The following is a 6,756-nucleotide window of genomic DNA, read 5'->3' as shown; positions in this document are numbered from 1 at the left end:
AGTATGTTGTCCTATATCTCGTACGCTAGGTATACTTTCTAGTTAAGGAAACCCTAATCTTTTGGGGTGTAACTCTTACTTAAACCTCATTATAGCTTCCTTTCCCCTCATTTCATAAGCTCCCATCTGCTTAGAATGTTATTCAACCCTATTTTACCTTGTGAAGCGATTACAAGATAAAAAGAGTGTGTGTTTGGTGTCTTAAAGAAGAAGGAAGGAAGTGAAGCTCATCTTGGACTAAAGCAACTTGGATCTAGGATTTCCTCCTCATTTGCACCCTTTTGAAGGTATACAGCTTGCAGCTTTAGCCATCCATCATTTATATCTAATAGTTGGTGTTTTAATGATGCTTTTTGGTCCCAAAATGTTAGATCTTGAGCATGGCATGTTCTTGATCCATTAAGTTATCCTTTCATACCTTAGTAGAGGTCTTAAGTCATAAAATGGAGTCTCACTTGTTTGTTTTGTCCCATGCATGTTGTGGAGAGTCTTAAGACATTAAGATGTGTGTTTTTTATTGATTAAGCACTTATTGAGCATGCAAGGTCATAATGTTGGAAACTTTATGACTCCGAATGACATTCTGGTTGTGGATCTGTATTTCTTTCTATTAAGTCATTATATTAAGCACTTAATGAGAAGAAAGCAAAGTCTAGAATAACGCCCGACATACCTAGAGTAGGCCCAATGTATGCAGTCAACAACCCGATATCGGTCTTAGGAGGAGTATGCCCAACGTACCTCCAGGGTATGCCCCATTTATGCTCATTGGTTGACTTGGTTTGGATTGATTCGGTTGACTTATGGATTTTTGTCTAGTTTAACCTTGGACCTTGATTCTTGTTGAACCCTTTGACTTTTAACCAAGTTTGACTTAGGTCAAACTTGAGGGTTAGATTAGGGACTAATATTTTATGTTGTATTCAATGTTAGTGGATCTGTAAGAGCAAGTAGTGTAGCAGGGATTGGATCACAGTGTTCTCGAATTTCATCATTTCAGGTGAGTTTCACCTCATTGTATCGTGGGTCGAAGGCATCAATGTCGGCCTACTAGTTTTCGGTTATCTAGTAGTAGACGGATGTCATAGGGACAGTGTATAGCCACGTAGGATAGACTGAGGTTTCTTGATATAGGTTATTTTAACTATTCCTTGTTTAGTTTTGGTTCTAGAGTAGGATGGTCTGTCCAGGTGAGTATCTCACATCCGGTTATAGACAGTTCAACATTCTTAGATTGTTGTTACTTAGTCAGTCATGGTGCTGTAGTGCTTTGTTTGATCTATATTTTGATGTCGAGTATGTTGTTATGTTGCAGTGATGTGTTCAATATGTATTCTAGTGTCGAGTATGTTGTTATTTTGTAGTGATATGTTAGATCCGTGTTCTGTTATTAAGTATGTTGTTATGCTGTAGTGACCTATTAGATATGTGTTCTGGTATCGAGTATGTTGTTATGTTGTAGTGATATGTTTGATCTGTATTCTGTTTTCGAGTGTGTTGTCATTCCGTTGTGATCTCCTAGATCAATATCGTGGTATGTAGGATGTTGTTGTGTTGTAGTGCACTGTTGAATTAGTATGATATTTGTACTTGTTTGTTATCATTTGGTGGAGTGCATTAGGGACTGTGTGTGGTTATATAGGATAACTTAACAACTCTTGATCTATGCTCTATTGCATGTTCCTTGATCTAGGCTTTATTGCATGTTCCTAAGAATTCTCCGCTGGTAGTGGGACGCTATGAGAGCAGTAGTAGGCAGGAGTGAGCTGAATAATTATTGTCTTTCTGTTTTGTCTATCTGCTTGATCCTTGTTTGTTTACATGTCGACATGTGGTGGTGGGTTGAGGCGGCCCCGCTTTGTACTGTAGGCCAACATACCCTATGCAGTCCAGTTGTAAGCCGAAGGCACAAAAGGCTGGTTAGGAGCGGTTGGGTTCTAGCGATAGGCCAACAAACTATGGTAGGCTCGGGAGGAGCGGTTGGGTTGAGGCGGTAGGCCAGCAAACCCTAGTATTCTGGTCTGGTTACACCAAAGGTCGGAGTGCGGCATTTCTACATGCTTGTATGTTTATCGTACGGGGTATTTTTGGGGAAACGCGCTAAGCTTCATGCTTACCCAATTATTTTTATGGTTTTAGGTATCATCGGGGTTTGTGGGAGGGAAAAGGCGGGACTATACACTCTTATCAACAACATTGAAGATTCTGTGTTTTCTATGATACTTTGATCTTTAATAAATGTAATTTGGAATAAAGGGTTTTCTTAAATAATGGATTAGTAAATTGGGAAGTCTTATCTTAATAAAAATGAAAAAAAGTTGATTGTGAAAACATGACGTTTCATACTAGGGCACACCCTAGTACGTTGGGTGTACACCTTGTATGCAGGGCGTATGTAAGGACTATGCAAACCCTAATTTTTAGGATTTGGTTCATATTTAAACCTCCTTATAGCCTGATGTCTCATTTCTTCTTTAGTCACTCTCTGTACGAAATGAACCCAAGCAAACCTTAAGAAAAAGAGTGCATTTTGGAGCCCTTTTGAGTGTTTAGAAGTGTTTTTGAAGAAGAAGAGAATGGTGAGAAGAGCTTGGAACCATCTTGGATCTGGGAGTTACTTTTTGTTAGAAATGTCCAAGAGGTATAAAGTTTACATCTTGATCACTCCATCTTTCAGATCTAGTCTTTTCTTCCTTTAAGACACTTTTTGTCCCAAAAATGGTCATTCTTGAGCATAGCATGTATTGACCGAATAAGTTGTCCTTTTAGAATTTTTGGAGCGTCTTAGTAATAAAAATGTAATCTTGGACACTAGTTTCTTATCATGCATGGTCTTAATGCATTAAGAGGTTAGGATCGTTGGTTTTGGGCACTTAATAGCCATGCAAGACCATAAAGTTAGAAACTTTAAGGTCAAGGACATCATTCTGGACTTGGATCTGGAAAATCAACTTAAAGGATTAAGGATTAAGCTCTTAATGAGTTGGGTTGGTAGCTGCATACGTTGGGTGTATCAGGCGTACACTGCGCGTACATGGACAACATGCTTGTGCCTGGTCAATCATCATGTATGTTAGATGTACAGTTGAGTACATTGAGCGTACTCATCCGGGTTGACTCGGTTAACTTTTTGGTAATTTTGACTTTTACCTGATTTTGACCATGTTTGACCTAGGGGTATTTTGGGTATTTTGGACTATGTTTGAGAATTGGTCATTTGGATGGATAGTTGTCGGTTAGAGCTGAGATTTGGTGTCAGGACCTCATCACCTATTGTTGATTTTGAGAGTGAGACTTTCACGCTGTACTTGTGGGTCGAAGGCACTAAGGCCGGCCCATTGGATTCGATATCCTGTTATATGATAGTATGTGGTTATGATGTAAAGATTTGTAAGATCAATATCCAGATATATAAGATGTTAGCATGCGGTAGTGATCTCTATATCTGCTTGTGGTCTGTTAACTGGTTATATGTTTATCGCTTATGTATATGTCGACATGTTATGGTTGGTCAGCTTGAGGGGTCCTGCCATGCATTTATGGCCAAGATACCTAGGGCGGTTTAGATAGGTTGTAGGCCCTGCGGGGTAGTCCAGTTAGACTGAAGGCGCGACAAGCGGTCCAAATAGGCTGTAGGCCCTATGAGACCGTCCAGTCATGCTGAAGGCTCGAGAATGGTCTAGATAGGCTGTAGGCCCTGTGAGGCGGTCCAGTCATACTGAAGGCTCATTTATGTATGTTGTTGTTTATTCTTTTTATATGGTGATACTTTGGGGGAACTCACAAAGCTTTGGATTATGGTTTTGTTTATTGTTTGAAGTACTTCTGATGATCGTGGTAAGGTGAAGATGTGAGCATACACATCCTCATGTTTCATGGATTTATGATTTTGGGATACTCTGATATTGTTAAACACTTTGAAATCAATGATTTGTAAACATTTTATGATTTTTGATTGTTTTAAAAAGTTTAAAATTGTTGTGATTTTTGAGAAGTTACAAGTTGGTATCAGTGCTTTGGTTTGAGAGAATTGGATAAGCATGCATGTGAGTCCAAACTCAAACTAAGGATCTGTGTAGGTTTCAAAATGATGTTCAAAAACAACCAAGGAAGGACGCGATGTGTATGATCAGCCGGAGATAGTAAGTATGCCCCGAGTTACCACACAATTAACTATTATTATGTTATATAAAACACCATGCTTGTGATAGGCTAGGGATCTTCAGGAATTGCATGACATAATTGCCTGATTATATGATGCCTGATAGCCTAGGGTTCTTCCTTATATGAAATCGACATCATTATTGTAGTTTCTTAGTCTATGCATCAAAGATTGTACATAACTAAGATTTTATAGCCTAAGAATGTTTGATATATCCTTATTTCCTATTCCTTGTTTGGTTGTGGGCTTAGGATAGAATCAAGTATTTGACTGTTTATAAGATCCGGTGTTATGTATGATTAGCTTACACGAGTGTCGATGGGTTGGTGGAAGTTTCATTGATGAGTTATGTGGGGTCAGCCGACTAGTCGTGGGATGTCTAGCCTTTCTCTAGGAAGTGGGAATTGGGTGTATGTGTTTTATAGTGAATGTTATTAGGGTTGTTGTGATGATCTTCTAAGATAAACATGGGTAGGTGCAGAAGATAGTATAAACTCATACAACCGAAAGCACAGGACCGATACGCGTAGCATGGAAGTCTCAAACCATAGGGTTTTGTTGGATATAGTTCCTATGATATGATATGCGTATTATTTCATATATCAGTAGTTTATTTTCAGTATGTTGGTTAGGAGGCGATTTAAGTCAGGATCCGAATCAATAGCCGGGAGAGGTGGCTAGGATTGACTGAGGACCTGGTTAGGGAGATCATTTGTGAGGAGGTATTTTCTATCGTTTGATGGAAGATATCAGAGATGTTTGGTTCTATCAAGACTGCTATGATGGAGTTCTTCGATGACCAATACGTTGCACTTTTTGAGACTGTCATTGTTGCAGCTACCGTAGCCTTTCCTACGGCTGGGATTGGTGCTCGGAGAGCTTTTCAGTACGGGGACTTTGACAATATGAAGCCCCCAGTGTTTGACAGGGTTCAGGATTTGATCATTTCCATGAGGTGGCTGTCAGGTGTTGAGGGATCTTTCTTTACTTGCTCTTGCCCAGCTAGCCAGAAGGTTAAGTGCGCTCTGAACCCTCTTTGGCGTGGAGCGAAGGATTGGTGGAGACTAGTTAGTAGTTCATACACCCTAGAGCAGTGCGTTGCAGTATCTTGGAAGCGGTTCTCGAAGATTTTTTGCTCAAGATATGTTCCATTGGTGGAGCGGGAGAGGCTGGCCTAGGAGTATTTGGACCTGAGATAGTGGACTGAGTCGGTAACGTAGATCAACAAGATGTTCACAGAGAGAGCTATGTTTTGCCTTGAGTTTGGTGATTCTGAGCAAGCTCAGATAAATCGCTACATGAGCATGCTTAATACGAACATCCATCAGTTCGTGTCTACTCAGCGTTATAGGCACACTCCTTGATTTACATGAGGCTTTGAGGCGGCGCGAGATTGAGATGAAGCTCTATGACCGGGAGTAGAGGAAGTCCCTTATGCAATCATAGCCTGTGGCGAAGCATTTTAAGGAAACTGATATGACGAAGGGGAGTCAAAGGGGCCGCACCTATGGAAAGTGTGCAAAGGTTCACGAGGGTTCTTGTCATTTTATTTCGGATCCCACAAATATGGAAAGGAGGGGCATTATGCGATGGATTGTTGACAACCAACCCTAATTTCAAGTACCGGGATTTGCTACCTCTATGATTAGATTAGCTATATGAAGGTCAACTATCCATTGCTCACTGCTAATTCGGCGTAGGCCCTGACACCAGCCACTGTGAGGATCACTGATGGGCGTCCTGGGAGGGTGGAGCACCTGAAGGCTCGGGGTCATGCTTTTCAGGTCACTATTGAGAAGGCCAGTGCAGCACCAAACATCATGAGTGGTATGCTTCTATTTTTTTTTGTAAATTATTTTTGTAGTATCCTCTATGTTTATGTTGCTAATAGGTACATTCTTAGTGAACTTTTTGTCTGCTCTTGTGTTGTTTAAATCGGGTGCCATTCGATCATTTGTTTCTCGATCTTTTAGTAGGCATTTTGGTATACCCTTTTGTGATTCAGGGTGTCCATTGTAGGTCTCTATCGCCAACGAACATAGGGTTTCTAGATCCAAAGTATATATGGGTTGTGTATTGGAGATCTTTAGGGGACCTTATTTAATTGATTTGATCCCTATCCACATGAGGGATGTGTGCGTGATAGTGGGGATATATTAGTTGATCAGGTTTGGTGCTATGATCGATTGAGAGGGTCAAGGAGTAGTAGTTTGAACCCCAAGTGGGGAGAAATGTTTATCTATGGAGAGGGTACTAGGGTTGCTTTAGGATTTTGTTCAGTGGCCAAGTTTCGTCAATATATTCAACATAGTTGTGTGGGTTACCTTGCCTATATGGTGGATACTCAGGTTGGGGAGAAAATCTCAGTTTCAGATGTGGCAGTGGTTAGGGATTTTGGCGATGTATTTTTGGAGGAGTTACCCGGTGTGCCTCCCGATAGGCAGGTTGAGTTTAGGATTGATCTAGTGCCATGTGCGACCCCGATTGCCAAGGCATCGTACCATTTGGAACCACATGAGATGCAGGAGTTGTCCTCTCAACTTTAGGAGCTATTTGGCAAGCATTTCATCAGACCGAGTAGTTCGTCATAGGGA

This window comes from Lactuca saligna, chromosome 3 (genome assembly GCF_052625555.1).
Source record: "Lactuca saligna cultivar CGN05327 chromosome 3, ASM5262555v1, whole genome shotgun sequence".
Classification (NCBI taxonomy): domain Eukaryota; kingdom Viridiplantae; phylum Streptophyta; class Magnoliopsida; order Asterales; family Asteraceae; genus Lactuca; species Lactuca saligna.
Note: the sequence above shows the minus strand (reverse complement) of the source record.